This window comes from Heterodontus francisci, chromosome 6 (genome assembly GCF_036365525.1).
Source record: "Heterodontus francisci isolate sHetFra1 chromosome 6, sHetFra1.hap1, whole genome shotgun sequence".
Classification (NCBI taxonomy): domain Eukaryota; kingdom Metazoa; phylum Chordata; class Chondrichthyes; order Heterodontiformes; family Heterodontidae; genus Heterodontus; species Heterodontus francisci.
Window position 1 is genome coordinate 126,968,281 of NC_090376.1, and position 16,237 is coordinate 126,984,517.

The following is a 16,237-nucleotide window of genomic DNA, read 5'->3' on the forward strand; positions in this document are numbered from 1 at the left end:
CCAAAGATTCACAACCCTCTGAGAGAAGAAATTCCTCCTTACCTCCATCTTAAATGACGATCCTTATTCTGAAACAATGCTCCCCAGTTCTAGATTCCAATGCCCCCACTAAAGTAGAAGAGAGAGGAATCTCAGGCAATCCTGTTAAGCAGTAATATGCCAATATCCCTTTTCAAAGCTTGAAAGAATCTTGCTCCACACAATTCTTATTTTTTTTTAAAAACTAGAATCTACTTTGTTTTGCATTAAGCAGGGCTCCTAGAGCAGAGAGCCAGATTGCAATAACGTTGAAAGCAAAAATTGAGACAATGAACTAAAAAAAAAACATTTACCTAAAGGTAAGGTTGCATAAAAAAAGAAATCAATCTGTCCATAAGGGTGAAAGCACATTCAGTGTTTTCATGGGTACCACAGAGAGAAAACTGAGCATGTGCACGACTTTAATGTTTCAGTTCTTAAAGAAACTCTGAAAGATCTTGAGTAGCTAATAAAACAAGAATACCATTAGTAGTAGTTATTGAAATAGCTGGAAATATGGAAATCCAGGTTGAATTGGATCTTGTATCAGGACCTGCAAAATTCAAGTCTTCCCTAAGATTAATCTTAGTAGTAAAACTGCAGAATGTCTTTCTAACTAGTTATAATGACACAACAACTGTATGGGATGAGGAGGACGTGAATTGTCCCTGTAATTTATTTTGGCACAGATTAAGTTCTTGTAACTCTCTGCTGTAATTGTCAGTGTTGTTTCATATATCCATCAGATCCTATCCTCCTTACATTGGTGGCTGTGTTTATTTATTCATTTATTTAGAGATACAGCACTGAAATAGGCCCTTCGGCCCACCAAGTCTGTGCTGACCATCAACCACCCATTTATACTATTCCTACATTAATCCCATTACCCTCTCACATCCCCACCTTCCCTCTCTATACTAGGGGCAATTTATAATGGCCAATTTACCTATCAACCTGCAAGTCTTTGGCTGTGGGAGGAAACCCGAGCACCCAGCGAAAACCCACACAGTCACAGGGAGAACTTGCAAACTCCGCACAGGTAACACCCAGAATCGAACCCGGGTCGCTGGAGCTGTGAGGCTGCGGTGCTAACCACTGCGCCACTGTGCCGTGCTTTCAGCTGCCAAGGCCCTAAGCTCTGGAATTCGCTCCCTAAACCTCTCTGCCTCTCTTTCCTCCTTTAGGGTGCTTCTTAAAACCTACTTCCATGACCAAGCTTTTGACCACCTGCCCGAACATCTCCTTGGGCTGGGTTTTAAAAGGTCTCCGCACCGGGAACAGTGGCGGGGGAGGACCATGAAGATTGCAATTGATGAGGCCTGCCACCGACCCCGACACCAGCAGGCCCCGTCCCGATCTCAGCAGTGGTGGCGAGACCTCATGGCGGCCCTCCCCGCCGCTCGGCGACGGGACCTGCATTAAATTATGCAGATGGGTATTTACCTTTCATTAACATGCCGGCCACTACGATTATGACAGCCGGTTGAGATCTTCATTCCAGCGGCCGGCAATGCCGTGCCTTCGATTCTCCGTTTGGGGAAACGGGGCGCGACACCTATGGGAAGGAGGTGATTTTCCCAGCGCAGGGTGGGGGGAGCAGGGTCAAATGCTTCGGATTGGTTGGGGGGTGATGGGAAGGGGTAAAGGACAAAGGTTCTGAACGTTGTGGGGGGGGGTGGTGAAAGGTCATATATTCATGGTAGGTATTCCAGGGGGGAAAGGGCAGGAATGATGTGTAATGCCATTGAGGGGTTAGGAGAGGGTATGGAAAGACTTTTCTATTCATTTTTATTAACTGTAAAATAACTGGCCCTTTAAAAATTTTAATTGTCATATCAGGCTCAAAGCTGCGCATTGGTGCCGGACGCCATTGCTGGGGACGGCTCGCCCGCCCCCTCCATGCCATCGGGGGGGCCGGCTGCCCTGTCCATGTTAATGAGCCACCGCGTTTGGAATTGTAGAGGCTCCGCGCCTCATGTGTGTGGGCTGCCAAATTTTTGGGCTGCCAAATTTTTTGCCTGCTGCCTATTTTGGCGGTAGGCTTTCAAAATGCAGCTTTTTATGTGGGTCAGTGTCAAATTTTGCTTTATAACCCTCCTATAAAATGCGTTGGGTAATTTTATTATGTTAAAGGTGCCCAATAAATACAGGTTGATTGTTTTTGTATGTGAGACTCCTGTTAGCTGGTAACACTCTCATTGTGAGTCACAAGGTTATGAGTTCAAGCCTATTCCAAGACGTGAGTGCATAAACAAGGCTTATATTCCACTGAGGCTATGCTGAATTGCTAAGTTTTGAAATGTTTCATAGAGATGTGAACAGGCACTATTGCAAATGGAAAACTTTTGCTGTACAATTGTGTGCAACAGAGCATATTTAATGATTTCTGCCATTTAGAGTTGTACACACAGATACATCACAAGGTTTCCTATACTCTCCACTGTCTTACCATACATTGGTCATGTGCTTTGCCAGTGCCACGAGGAATTAGATACTCTCCACAAGTGCAACTGTTTTGTTTTAATAGTTTGTCAATGTTCTTGCAATGAGAAAGGTTCGGAAGGTTGTAAAACCACAACAGAGGTTTTATGATAATTTTTCAATATAAAACATAGGAGTGCTTTAAATGAAAAGCAGTCCCCTTAGACTTTGCTTTTGCTTTAACTGGCAGAAGAAACAGAGGGTAGATGGGGGGATTTTTTTTTACGCAGCGAGTTGTTGTGATCTGGAATGCACTGCCTGAAAGAGCGGGTGGAAGCAGATTCATTAATAACTTCCAAAAGGGAATTGGACAAATACTTGAAAGAGAAACATTTTCAGGACTATGGGAAATGAGCAAGGAAGTTGAATTAAGTAGTAGCTCTTTCAAAGAGTTGGCACAGCTACAATGAACCAAATTACCTCTTCCTGTGCTATGTAGCTCTATGATAAAAGCATGCGCAAAAGGGAGTTAGTGTGGAGATCTGCATTCCATCCCTCGCTATTTATTATTCTGTTGCCAGTTTTGTGTTCAAGTGAGTTGACCATATAGGTACACATGGAGACAAACATTTGAGTGTGTGGCAATAGAATGCAACCTCTAATTAAGAAGGACACTAGCGAAAATAATAAACACAAACTAGATACAAACTACACACATTAAAAAGTACATAGTCTTGAAATGGTTATGTATGCTAAAACGTCTATTTTTGCAAAATGGAGCTGTGATTTCACTTGTTTTGTTTATCCTTTGGTTACGAGAATTTGTTGCAACAAATAGGGAGCATTAAATTGAAGTCACGTTTTTGAAAATCTAGGAACTTGCCCAAATGTCTTGAAAATTAAAGCTGTCAAAAATAGACACAATTAAAATTTGTAAAATTAATGGGCTGCAAAATGGAAGAGGTTTTCAGCAGTCACAGCGTGCGTTGTAGACAAACAGGTCAACGGAAGCCAACATTCAGCTGATCATGATAAATGATGACAGATGCTGAGTGAGAGTGAGCTTGAAAGAGAGAGAGAGAATAAACGTATGGTGCCTTTACACACAAAAAGATACAGTTATATATTTTTGAAGCAATACTATATACAAATTGTCATTATTTCATATTAAAGTGATATCTGCCAAGAAATTGGGGATTTCTGTTGGCATGTTCTAAAATATTATGGTGCTTTGTGTTTGCTGAACTATGTTGACATTTTGATCTATATTCTACATATTTGATTCCACAGAAGTACATTTTGGTCATTAACATATAGATGACATATTGAATGTCAAGGGGAGATGATTAAATTCTCTCTTGTTGGAGATGGTCATTGCCTGGCACTTGTGTGGCATGAATGTTACTTACCAATTATCAGCCCAAGCCTGGATATTGTCCAGGTCTTGTTGCATTTCTACACGGACTGCTTCAGTATCTGAGAAGTCGCGAATGGCGCTGAACATTGTGCAATCATGAGCGAACATCCCCACTTCTGACACTGTGATTGAAGGAAGGTCATTGATGAAGCAGCTGAAGATGGTTGGGCCTAGGACACTACCCTGAGGAACTCCTTGACATGAAGGCTGCATTTGACCGAGTATGGCATCAAGGAGCCCTAGCAAAACTTGAGTCAATGGGAATCAGGGTGAAACCAGGCGGCCTTCTTGCGGGCTGGTGGAGGGCCCTCTTGATCGGGCACCCTGTGCACCATGGAGGGCTGCCCCCGATGCCCAACCGCCCCCAACACACAACAGTCCCCCTGCCCCCCTAAACGACCCCCCTTCCCTCGCCGGGGCCCGACCAATTGTCCCCAGTGAGACCCCAAAAACCTATCTCCTTTCCTGGGTCACCTTCCTCTGATGGCTGGAGGTAGTCCTAGCAGTGGCCACCCCTCCTGGTGTTGCTGCTGGGACTAAGATCTGCCAGCCCGCTGATTGGCCGGCAGCTCCATTAGTTGGGACTTCCTGCCTCAATGAGGTGGAAGTCCCACCCAAGATCAATTAAAAGCCTGGGGAGCAAAAAAATCCCGTTCTGGCTCTCCAGACCCGTCAGAGGCAGGCTCGCCACTGACTTTTCGGCCGGTGGACGGGGCCTCCTGCCCAACGAAAAATTCTGGCCATAGTTCAAGAAGAGAGCCATTGCTGTCAGTGGAATTGTGTGAGTTGGAAGAAAATGGGAAACTAGATAAGTACATGACAGAAAAAGAAATTGATGCATACGTTTGATAGCGTGAGATGAAGTAAGGTGGGAGGAGGCTCGTGTGGAGCATAAACACGGGCACAGACCAGTAGGCCAAAGAACCTGTTTCTGTGCTGGAAAATCTTATGTAAAAAAGATTGAAGTCAAATCTTAGGGAGGTGATGTTACATGTTACACATGTATGATGTTACTTTGCAGTATGGGACTGGAAACTGTACAAAGAGAAGAGATAAGAAGAACAAGTAGATGGAACCAATAAAGACATTGTGATAACTGGGATAACACAAGTTTTTTTTTCCCCCATTGACCCAGGACTGTCAGAAGCATCTGTGTAAAATAAACAAATCAACACCAGAAACAATAAGACTTCAGTGATAGCTGTTTTCCCTGCTTCTCAATAAACTGCTTTTGTTGTTATTGAATTCCATTACACATTCCATTTCTACTGGGCTAACAAAGTGATCAAGGTCTGCCTTGCAAAGAATCATATTCATAGAACAATGCAGCACAGAAGGGGGCCATTCGGCCCATCGTGCCTATGCCGGCTCTTTGAAAGATATCCAATCAGTCCCAATCCTCTGTTCTTTCCCCATAGCTCTGCAAATGCTCTCCTTCAAATATTTATCCAATTCGCTTTTGATAGTTAGTATTGAACCTGCTTCCATCACCCTTTCAGGCAACGCATTTTAGATCATAACAACTTGCTGTATAGAAACATTTCTCCTCATTTCGCCTTTGGTCTTTTGCCAATTACCTTAAATCTGTGTCTTCTGGTTACTAACCCTTCTGCAACTGGAAACATCTTCTCCTTATTCACCAGCAAGATGCAATAGCTCAAGTGAATTATCATTGTCATTACGAATAGCATTATTTTGTTTCCTGTTGGTAATAATTGCCAGTTTCTTGTTTGATGACTTCCTCTTGTGTCTTTTTTTTTGAACATCTACTTCTGATGTTTCCCTTTACTTTGTCTTCCCTTCTTCACCTATTTGTAACACATCTCTGGATTCAAGTATGCAAGTGTCAGCCATGGCTCAGTTGGTGGCTCTTGTACCTCCTCTGTTAGAAAGTTTTGCGTTCAAGTCCCACTCCAGGACTTAAGGAAAAAAAGAAATCAAGGCTGACACTCCAGTGCATTTCTGAGGGGGTGATGTCTTTGGAATGAGATATTAAACTGCAAATGTGCTGTTTCAGGTGATCATGGAAAATTGGAGTAGGCCATTTGGCCCCTTGAGCCTGCTCCACCATTCATTATGATCATGGCTGATCATCCAATTCAATAGCCTGTTCCTGCTTTTGCCCCATACCCTTTGATCCCTTTAGACCCAAGAGCTATATCTAACTTCTTCTTGAAAACATACAATGTTTTGACCTCAACTGCTTTCTGTGGTAGTGAATTTCACAGGCTCACCACTCTCTAGGTGAAGAAATTTCTCCTCATCTCAGTCCTGAAAGGTTTACCCCATATCCTTAGACTATGACCCCAAGTTCTGGACTCCCCCACCATCGGGAACATCCTTCCTGCATCTACCCTGTCAAGTCCTGTTAGAATCTTATAAGTTTCTATGAGATCCCCCCTCACTCTTCTGAACTCCAGCGAATATAATCCTAACTAACTCAATCCCTCCTCATATGTCAGTCCCGCCATCTCAGAAATCAGTCTGGTAAACCTTCGCTGCACTCCCTCCATAGCAACAAAATCCTTCCTCAGATAAGGAGACCAAAACTGCACACAATATTCCAGGTGTGGCCTCACCAAGGCCCTGTATAATTGCAGAAAGACATTCCTGCTTCTGTACGCGAATTCTCTCGCTATGAAGGCCAACATACCATTTGCCTTTTTTACCGCCTGTTGCACCTGCATGCTTACCTTCAGCGACTGGTGTACAAGAACACCCAGGTCTTGTTGCATATTCCCCCCTCTCAGTTTATAGCCATATAAGATTCTGTATTACCACTTCAAAGAGGAGCAGGGGAACTATCCTTCGTGTCCTCACCAATATTTATTCCTCAATCAACAACACAAAAAACAGATTATCTGGTTGTTATCACATTGCTATTTGTGGGATCTTGCTGTGTGCAAACTAGCTGGTGTGTTTTATACATTACAATAGTGGACTGCACTTCAAAAATACTTCATTGGCTGTAAAGTGCTTTGGGACGTCCTGTGGTTGTGAAAGGCACTATATAAATGCAAGTCTTTCTTTTTCTTTTCTTTTATTTCAGTAGTAGAAAGAAGAGTATCAATCAGGAGAACTTAAATTTAGGGACCATGCATTCACTGAAACATGAATGCACTTATCCATATGCACTCGAATTGGAAGAAGGACTGTGTTCATCCTGTGGATTTTTATGTTTGTTTTTGGTGAACTTCCACATCAAACCTGGACTCCTGGATTGCTTCTGGATCGCACTCTGTGATCCCAGTAATATTTCTCTTGTTCTTGTCCACTCACCAGTGCACACACTATCCATGCAGGTATCACTGACAACATTCATGTTTCTATCTTCTCTGTCCTATTGCTGACCAGCCAAATATCAACCATTGTTAGAGTCAATCTCAGTGATATAGCTAATCATGTCCTTTTTCATGTTTTTATATTGTATTCAACATGAATCGAATACATTGGTTCCATTTTCTAAGCTGTATTTAAGTCACAGAGCTTACTGAAGGTACACAAAAGCCTAAAGTTATATTCGACTATTTCAACACTTGATGGTGAGAAACAGAACTGATCCTGCCCTTATTCAACACACATTTATTTAGTCAGGGCTCATAGGATGGCAAGAATTTTTTTTTTAAGCTGAAGCCAATAGCCAAATTCCCACTGCAATAAAAATTCATGTTTTGGTGGAAGTCACTTCCTCTCCCTATCATTGCTCTCCACCTGTCTCTCTCTCTGTCTCTATGGGCCCAATTTAAAGCCATTCACTTACACAGAATTAAAATTGGGCCCTAAATGTCCCTAAATCAGGCTATTCATGACCTAGAACGACTGGCAGCCATTAATTAAAATTTAAATCATACCTTATTGAAGCAATAAATTTGTAAAACTGCCTCACGTTTTGATTTTTTAACATAATGTACCCAAGATTTTACCTTGGAAACATGCTGTGCAAACAGATGGGAATAGTGCAGCATGTTGTTTGGCTCTGAGCCTAGAAAGAAGTCTAAAATGCTCTCTCTTTTCTTTCGCCACCCCCCTTTATTATGTGAGCTACCTCACAAAGTCCAATTTCCATTTTTTTTCTTTCCTCCGTCTATCTTCCGATTCCCCTGACAATCGGCTACATAAAAAGATAAGCATCTGTTAAGTGGTGCCTCAGCCTTTAACAGCACACTAACTCGTTTGATTTTCGAAATGGGAAAGTGCCATGTCTGCAAACTAAGACAAGAAATTGTCAACAGAATACATGACAAATTAGTTTGCTCTTAACATCAATTTATCTTTTATGACTGGGGAGCGATGCAGGCACACTAACTCCACAAGAGACTGCAGAGAGAGATAGTAACCATACCTGCAAATTGGCAATGCCCCAGGTACAGGGGTTATTTCTGTGAATATTAGCATAACTCAACTGCCCATATGAACAGTATGGCATGTAAGCCCCAGGTTGGCACCTGAGGAACAGCACTATATTAGATTGGAACAATGTTGTCAGCCACTTTAAACTTCTGCTATTAAACTTAATTCATATTTCAACCCAAAAATATCCACACCATGGAGCAGGAGGTAGTTCAAGGGGTGTAGAAGCAGAATAGAATTGTTGCATTCATAAGGAATTTAATAATTAGAGAGATAGGTAATGTCCTCTGCAGTCGGGACCAAGAATTTAGGAGGATGGGTTACCTACCTGGTGCAAAAGTAAAGGATATTTTGGAGAGAAACTTGGACAGGGAGGGTGAAAATCCAGTTGTGGATTTTGGAACCAATGACTTAGGGAAGCAAAGGGAGGAGGTCCTGCTAAGGGAATATCAGATGTTAGGAACAAAATTTAAAATCCCACCTCACAGGTGGTAATATCCAGGTTGCCTGAGGCACATGCTAATTGGCACAGGGATAGACAGACTCAGGAAGATAAATGCATGGCTGAAAGTCTGCTGTGGGAAGGAAGGGCTCCATTACATGGGACACTGGCAGCAATACTAGGACAGGAAGGAGCTGAACCACTGGGATGGGCTCCATCTGAACCAGAATGGGATCAGTGGAAAAGATAAATAGGGTTGTGGATAGGACGTCAAACTACTAGGATGGGAGGAGGGACCTAATGAAAATAGCATGACTGTGTAGAGAAAGGACTAGGAGATGACAGTAAAGGTCACACCAAGATAAGGAACAAGAGCAACATAAATGGCCAGGGAACAAATAGAGTTATAGAACATAAGTATAAAATGATTGCTAAAAATAAAGCGAGGGGATCAATTAATTAAAAAAAAATTAAATTGCATCTCTAGCAATGCACACAACATCCAAAACAAAATTGGGGAACTGGAGGCAATAATTTGTAGACAGGAACCAGATATAGTAGGGAAATGGCTACATAAAGAACAGGGCTGGCAATGAAATATTGCAGGATATAACACATTTAGAAACAATAGGGAAGGAGGAGTGTTGGGTTCCACAATAGATGAACTGAGGCAGAGTCGAGTTGGGTAATGTTACAAAGGTGGTAGTAGCCGGTTTTGATAATGGAGTGGATTTGTGGCAAGAAGCTCATCCTGGTGTCAAACACAAAATCAAGGGTGCAAACAGTCTGGTTTAACATCTGATGGTTACCAGGGAGAGGGGTACAATCAGTGGTTAGGGAACAGTGCTTAGGGGATCGAAGCCAATGGAGAGAATTTTATGCTCTCCCCCATGGCAAGTTCGGAGGCAGGGAGGGCATTTAATTAGGCGAGATGGTGGTGGAGGGTGGTGGCGGGGGGGGTGTGGGGAGTGCTGCCACTTTCCTGCCTCCACCCCAATTAAGTCTGTGGCAGAAAGTCCTGTGGACAGCCTTCCCATCCTGACACCAATTGAGGCCCTTAAGTTCTGGTCTCCATATTATAAGCAGGATATAGATGCACCAGAGAAGGTGCAATGAAAAGATTTACAGGGTTGATACCAGATGTGAGAGGATATACTTATCAGGAAAAGCTAAACATACTGGGGTTCTTATTTTGAAAAAAGAGAAAGCTGAGGAGTGACCTGGTTGAGGTCTTTAAGATAATAAAAGGGTTTGATAGGGTAGACATAGAGGAAATGTTTCTATGTGTGGGGGAGTCTAAAACTAGAGGTCATAAATACAAGATAGTCACTAATGAATCTAGTCGGGAATCTACCCAGAGAGTGGTGAGAATGTGGAACTAGCTACCACATGGCGTGGCTGAGGCAAATAGCATAGATGTATTTAGGGGAAGCTAAATAAGCACATGAGAAAGGAGTAGAAGGATATTCTGATAGGGTCAGATGAAGAGGGGCAGAAAGAGGATAATGTGGAACATCAGTCAGTTGGGGTGAATGACCTGTCTCTGTGCTGTTGACTCAATGTAGCACCCATAGCTCAATTGCTTGAGTATTTTTTTGATGCAGATATATGCACCTATATAAAGCTTCCATAGAACAGTGAAAGTGTAGTCCTGAAACTATAATCTTTCTTCAGCCATTCTTAGCTCATATTCTGAATGAAACACAACCCAAATGTTAGAATGCTAAATTTATAGAGAACCTCGCTTAGAAGGACTGTGAGCAGTTCTGGTCTTCATATTAAAAAAAAGATATTGAAGCAGTGAAGAAAGTGCAGAATAGATTTACAAAGATTTCACTAGAGAGGATGCTACTATCCAGCAAGATTGAGTAGGCTGCGGCTCCTTTCTCTGGAAAAGGGAAGACTCACTGCAAATCTGATAGAGGTCTTTAAAATTATTAGTGATTAATCCACCCAGGGACCCTGCAAACCTGAATATTAATCCACCCCTGATCCCTATAAATCTGAGCAAAGGGTCAGCAATATATGACAGACAGTAACAGGTCAAATAGAGAACTTAGGAGGAATTTCTTGACTTAAGAGAGTGGTGAGAATGTGGAACTCGCTGACACATGGAGTGGTTGAAGAAGATAGTAATGATGTGTTTAAGGAGAGGCTCGATACATTTATGAGGGAGAAGGGAATAGATGGAAATAGGGGCAGGGTGGGACAAGGTAATAGATTGGGAGGAGGCTCATGTGGATTATAAGCACCAGCAAAGACTAGTGAGGCTGAACGTCCAGTTTCTGGGCTGTAATTCTGTGTATGTACAGCAGGGGTGGATTAATGTTTAAACCTACAGGCCCGGGGTGACTTAATGCTCAGATTTACAGGGCCCAGACGTGGATTAATACTCGAGTTTACAGGGTCCAGATGTGGATTGATACTCGAGTTTACAGGGTCCAGATGTGGATTGATACTCAGGTTTACAGGACCCAGGGGTGGATTAATGCTTGGTTTTACAGGGCCCAGGGGTAGATTAATATTCAGATTTACAGGCCCCAGGGGTGGATTAATTCTCAGATCTACAGGGCCCAGGGGTGGATTAAAGCTCAGGTTTAAAGGGATCGGGGTGGCTTAATATTCAGGTTTGCAAGACCCAGGGGTGGATTCATGCTCAGGTTTACAGGACCAACGGGTGGATTAATTAATGTTATTATTAATGTTCAGTATTGTGTGCAGTTTTGGTCTCTTTACCTAAGGAAAGATATACTTGCCATAGAGGGAGTGCAATGAAGACTTGCCAAACTAATTCCTGGGATGGAGGGATTGTCCGATGAGGAAAGATTAAATAGACCAGGCCTTTATTCTCTGGAGTTTCGAAGAATGAGAGGTGATCTCATTCAAACATACAAAATTCTTACAGGGCTGAGCAAGGTTGATATGGAATGGATGTTTCCCCTGGCTGAGGAGTCCAGAACCAGGGGACACAGTCTCAGAAGAAGAGGCAAGCCATTTAAGACTGAGATCACAAGGAATTTCTTCACAAGAACACAAGAAATAAGAGCAGAAGTAGACCATATGGCCCATCAAGCCTGCTCCGCCATTCAATATGATCATGGCTGATCTTGGGCTTCAATTCCATTTTCCTGCCCAATCCCCATATCCCTTGATTCCCTGTGAGACCAAAAATCTATCTTTCCCAGTCTTAAATGTATTCAATGATGGAGCATCCACAACCCTCTGGGGTTGGTGAATCTTTGGAATTCTCTGCCCCAGAAGGCTGTGGAGGCTCGGTCGTTGAGTATGTTCAAGACTGAGATTGATAGATTTCTACATTTTAAAAACATCAAGGGTTATGGGGATATTGCAGGAAAATGGTGTTGAAGTAGAAGATCAGCCATGATCTCATTGAATGGCTGAACAGTCTCGTGAGGCCGAATCGCCTACTCCTGCTCCTATTTCTTATGTTCTTATTGTTGTAAGTCTTGTAAGCATGAAAAACTTAAGTCTGCTTTTATGCCCATATTTTTGTTTAATGCTATTATTTAAAAAAAAACAGAAACCTGAACAAATATTTCATTGTGATCCACCGTTAGAGTAATGGATTCATTCAGTTTTACACATTCTTAATGATCAGGAATGAATGCAGTAAGTAGATAATTCTTAACCAGCAAAATAATTGGCCTACATTCTGTTTTCAGCAGTGAACCAGCAGCAGTCACTATTCAATTGCACCAACAGCTGCTCATAGAATTTTAATGGGCTTTTGCAGTATTTTAGAGATCCTTTTCAGTGCAGTGCCTGCAACAGGGGATTGTGGCATGTGTGAAAAGGTCAAGCAACAGTGAGACTCCATGAGCAATCAAATTGAAGAATTCTCAGAGTCAGGTAGGGGGTGAATTATTACTGACCTAACCTGCAGGCAGCTGATTGGTCAGAAAGCCATGGGGAACCCACACTTTGGGATTCCCCCACATGTTGTTGAGTGTTAAGGGATCAATCGGGAATGGGGAAGGAACACGGGAGAACAGGGGCTGATTAGGGGGAAAAGCAAGGATCAATTGAGGGAGAATGGTGTTGATGGGGTTCCAGGGGTGTCAATTGGAGGCGGGGGTGTGGGGGGGGAGCTCGATTGGTTGGACTGCTGATCTTGGGGTGGGGAATGAGTGCAGGGGAGGTCCACAGCCTGAGCAGGGTGTGCGGGAGCTCAGAAACCTCGTGGTGGTGGGGTGGGGTGGGGTGGGGTGGGGGGGGGGGTGGTTGATGGGGGAGGGATGATGCTTTGGAGCGGGATGGGGAATGGGAGTCGGAGTTCAGAGACCTGGTGTGGGGTGGGAAAACAGAGGCCTTGTGTTGGGGAGGGATCGGTAGCCACGTGACTGTGTGTGTTCCTGGCCTCGTGGTGGGATTGGAGGCCTTAGGGGGAATGTCAAGTGGGAGGCGGGGCGAATGCCTGATCATGGAGGCTTCTCAGGCAGGCACCTGAATCCAGGAGGTAGGTGCGAAGGCTGTTACCTCCTGAACTCACCAAGACCTCCCTTGCTGAAACTGCCTGGTTATCCAATGTTCAGGAACACTCGACCAACAACAGTTAAAGGTGAAAAGCTGCATGACAATGAGACCTACCGCCATGTTATCGTATTTAAATTTCCAAACCGCATCCTTGGGTGGGTTGGCTGCCCACCCAACATCCAGCTTCAGCTCAAGCCGGAAGCGGTTGGGTTTTCATTTGGAAGCAGATTTTTTCGACTTTAACCCCCTCACCTGACTCAGCTCCATCTGTCTTTTTGGTTATAATTCAGCTCATTGGGCTGGATTTTATGTGACAGCTGCCGAGTGCGGCAGCGGTCGTAAAAGATGGCGGACGCACGCACGGCATTCACTCCACAGAACCACCGTGATCTTAAATGCAGCGGCTCATTAACGTGCCTAGGGCGGACTGTCCCCCTGATGACATGGAGCGGGTGGGACAGCCGTCCCCGGCAACGGCGACCGGTGCCACTGCGCAGGCACCAGTGCCATTTCTAAAGGGCTCAGAGCCCTAAATGACAATTTAAATTTTTAAAGGAACAGTGAATTAACAATTATTAAAAGTAATTTAAAAAATCTTTCCAGGCCCTCTCTCGCCCTCCCAACAGAATTACATTGTCATTCCTGCCCTTCCCCCACCGAAATACATACCTTGAATATGTGATCTTCACCCCCACCCACCGCCCCCCCCCCCCGCAAGGTTCAGAACCTTTTACCTATACTCCTTCCCATCACTCCTTGGACCAATCAAGTAAGTTTGACCCCCTTCCCCCGCTCTCACACTGATAAACTTATCTCCTACCCCCTCCCCACAGGTGTCACACCTTGTTTCCCCGAACGGGGATTCTAAGGCGCGACAGTAGCAGCCACTGGGATAAAAATCACGGCGGTACTTCAGGAGGCGACGGGAACTTCATTACCTAAGGTATGTAAATTAATTTGAATATCTAAATGGTGGTCGCATCGCCGAACGGCTGGGGGGTGGCTGCAACGAGGCCTCGCCGCCGTCAAGATCGGGACGGGCCCTGCCGGCGGCGAGGTTGGTGTCGAGCCTCATCCAGAGCAATCCTCATGCCCCCCCACCCCCCCCAGTCATGCATCCCAATGTCGAGGGATCTATAAAATTCAGCCCATAGAATCTAAACCAGGAAGTGTGAGTTAAAATATTTAATTCAATGTAAAATCACGTATAGAAAAGGAAATAAAGAGAGGGGAAAAAAGATGGAATTAAGAGAGATAAAGGAGACAAAGAATAAGTTTAAATATGTACATATAAAATCTCCAATAATAATTAACATCTGAAGGAATTGGGCTTTATATTTATAATAAATAAATTTACAGTACCAGAGAGGTTGTTTGGCAGTAATTATGACTTCTCACCCTACTAAAAAAAAAAATCACTTGCACTTGAAAGTTCAAGCCCTAAATCTTTCTGGCATTTTTAGTGCATATCTAAACAGCAAGTATGACAATTTCATGCCCTTACAGATGTTTCAACTGCAAGGTATCAGTAACGAGAGCAGGCTAGCTCTGACAAGAACTTTTGAATTTCCACCCTTAGTTGCTCCATAATAACGATGAGCGCTGATAGACTCAATGTTATTTTTACCTCAAAATCCAGGCCGATATTCCGGGCAAAATTTGTAGATTAATCATGAAGCTGAAGTATCACTTTTGTCACCAAATTCAAAATCAGTTGGCTCATTATTTCTGTCAACCTCCAGTGCCCTAGAATTGTCCATTGTATTTGACCCACTCTTCCATTCAGTTTGTGTACCAACAACCATCCTATATAGTTATGTTCAACATTATATTATCATCTCTTGATTATGGAATTGTAAGTGCTGCTGTTCCTTGAATGGAAACTGTGCAATCGAATAAAAATTGTAATGGTACCAAAGGTTATAATTGCTTTTTCAACTATTAATTCAATTTCTGCAATCCTAAACTGCATTTGTAATACTGGCAGATATTTACCAGGTAATATTTCAACTTTGGTTTTGTTTGTTTTTCTCCTGTTGGGGATATGAAAGAATGACTGTAGATTGCTCCTTCACTTCTTCAACATCATATATTTATTTATCTTCTAATTGCCTTGTTTCGACAGCTCCCTTCACAGCTATATTAAAAGCAAAATACTGCAGATGCTGGAAATCTGAAATAAAAACAGGAAATGCTGGAAATACTCAGCAGGTCTGGCAGCAACTGTGGAGAGAGAAGCAGAGTTAACCTTTCAGGAAGAGGGGTCCCTGACTTGAAACGTGAACCCCACAAATGCTGCCAGACTTGCTGAGTATTTCCAGCATTTCTTGTTTTTATCCCTTCGTAGCTACTCCAGTCTATATCCCCAAGAACATAGGAAAGCACCAAACTAGAAAAGACAGCAGTCGACAAGGCAGTCCAAAAAAATGATTACCTCTCAATTTTCCAATTCCTTAAGTGTCTAAATTAAAAGCAAAATACTGCGGATGCTGGAAATCTGAAATAAAATCAAGAAATGCTGGAAACACTCAGCAGGTCTGGCAGCATCTGTGGAGAGAGAAGCAGAGTTAACGTTTCAGGTCAGTGACCCTTCTTCAGAACTGGCACATATTAGAAATGTAAAAGGTGATAAGCAAGGAAAGTGGGGGTGGGGCAAAAGATAACAAAGGAGAAGGTGTAGATAGGACAAGGGCACAGAATAGCTGACCAGAAGGTCATGGAGCAAAGATATGTTAATGGTATGTTGAAAGACAAAGCATTAGTACAGAAAGGGTGTTAATGGATTGACAATTGAACAGCCGCAAGTACAAACATGAAAAAAACAGTGGGTAAGCAAACTGAGCAAATTAAGATGAATTACAATAAAATAAACATTTTAAATTTTTTTTTAAAGAAATAAAAATAACTATCCAGTAACTCCTTCGTTTGTACAGTTTTTTTTTTAGCAGATCAACGATGGGATCAATCTGGCTTGTCCAAAATTCAAGAACCCAACAGAAACACAACAATGCTGATTCACAGCCCAGTCTTTGGCCTCCTTATCTCGAGAGACAATGGGTAAGTGCCTGGAGGTGGTCAGTGGTGTGTGGAGCAGC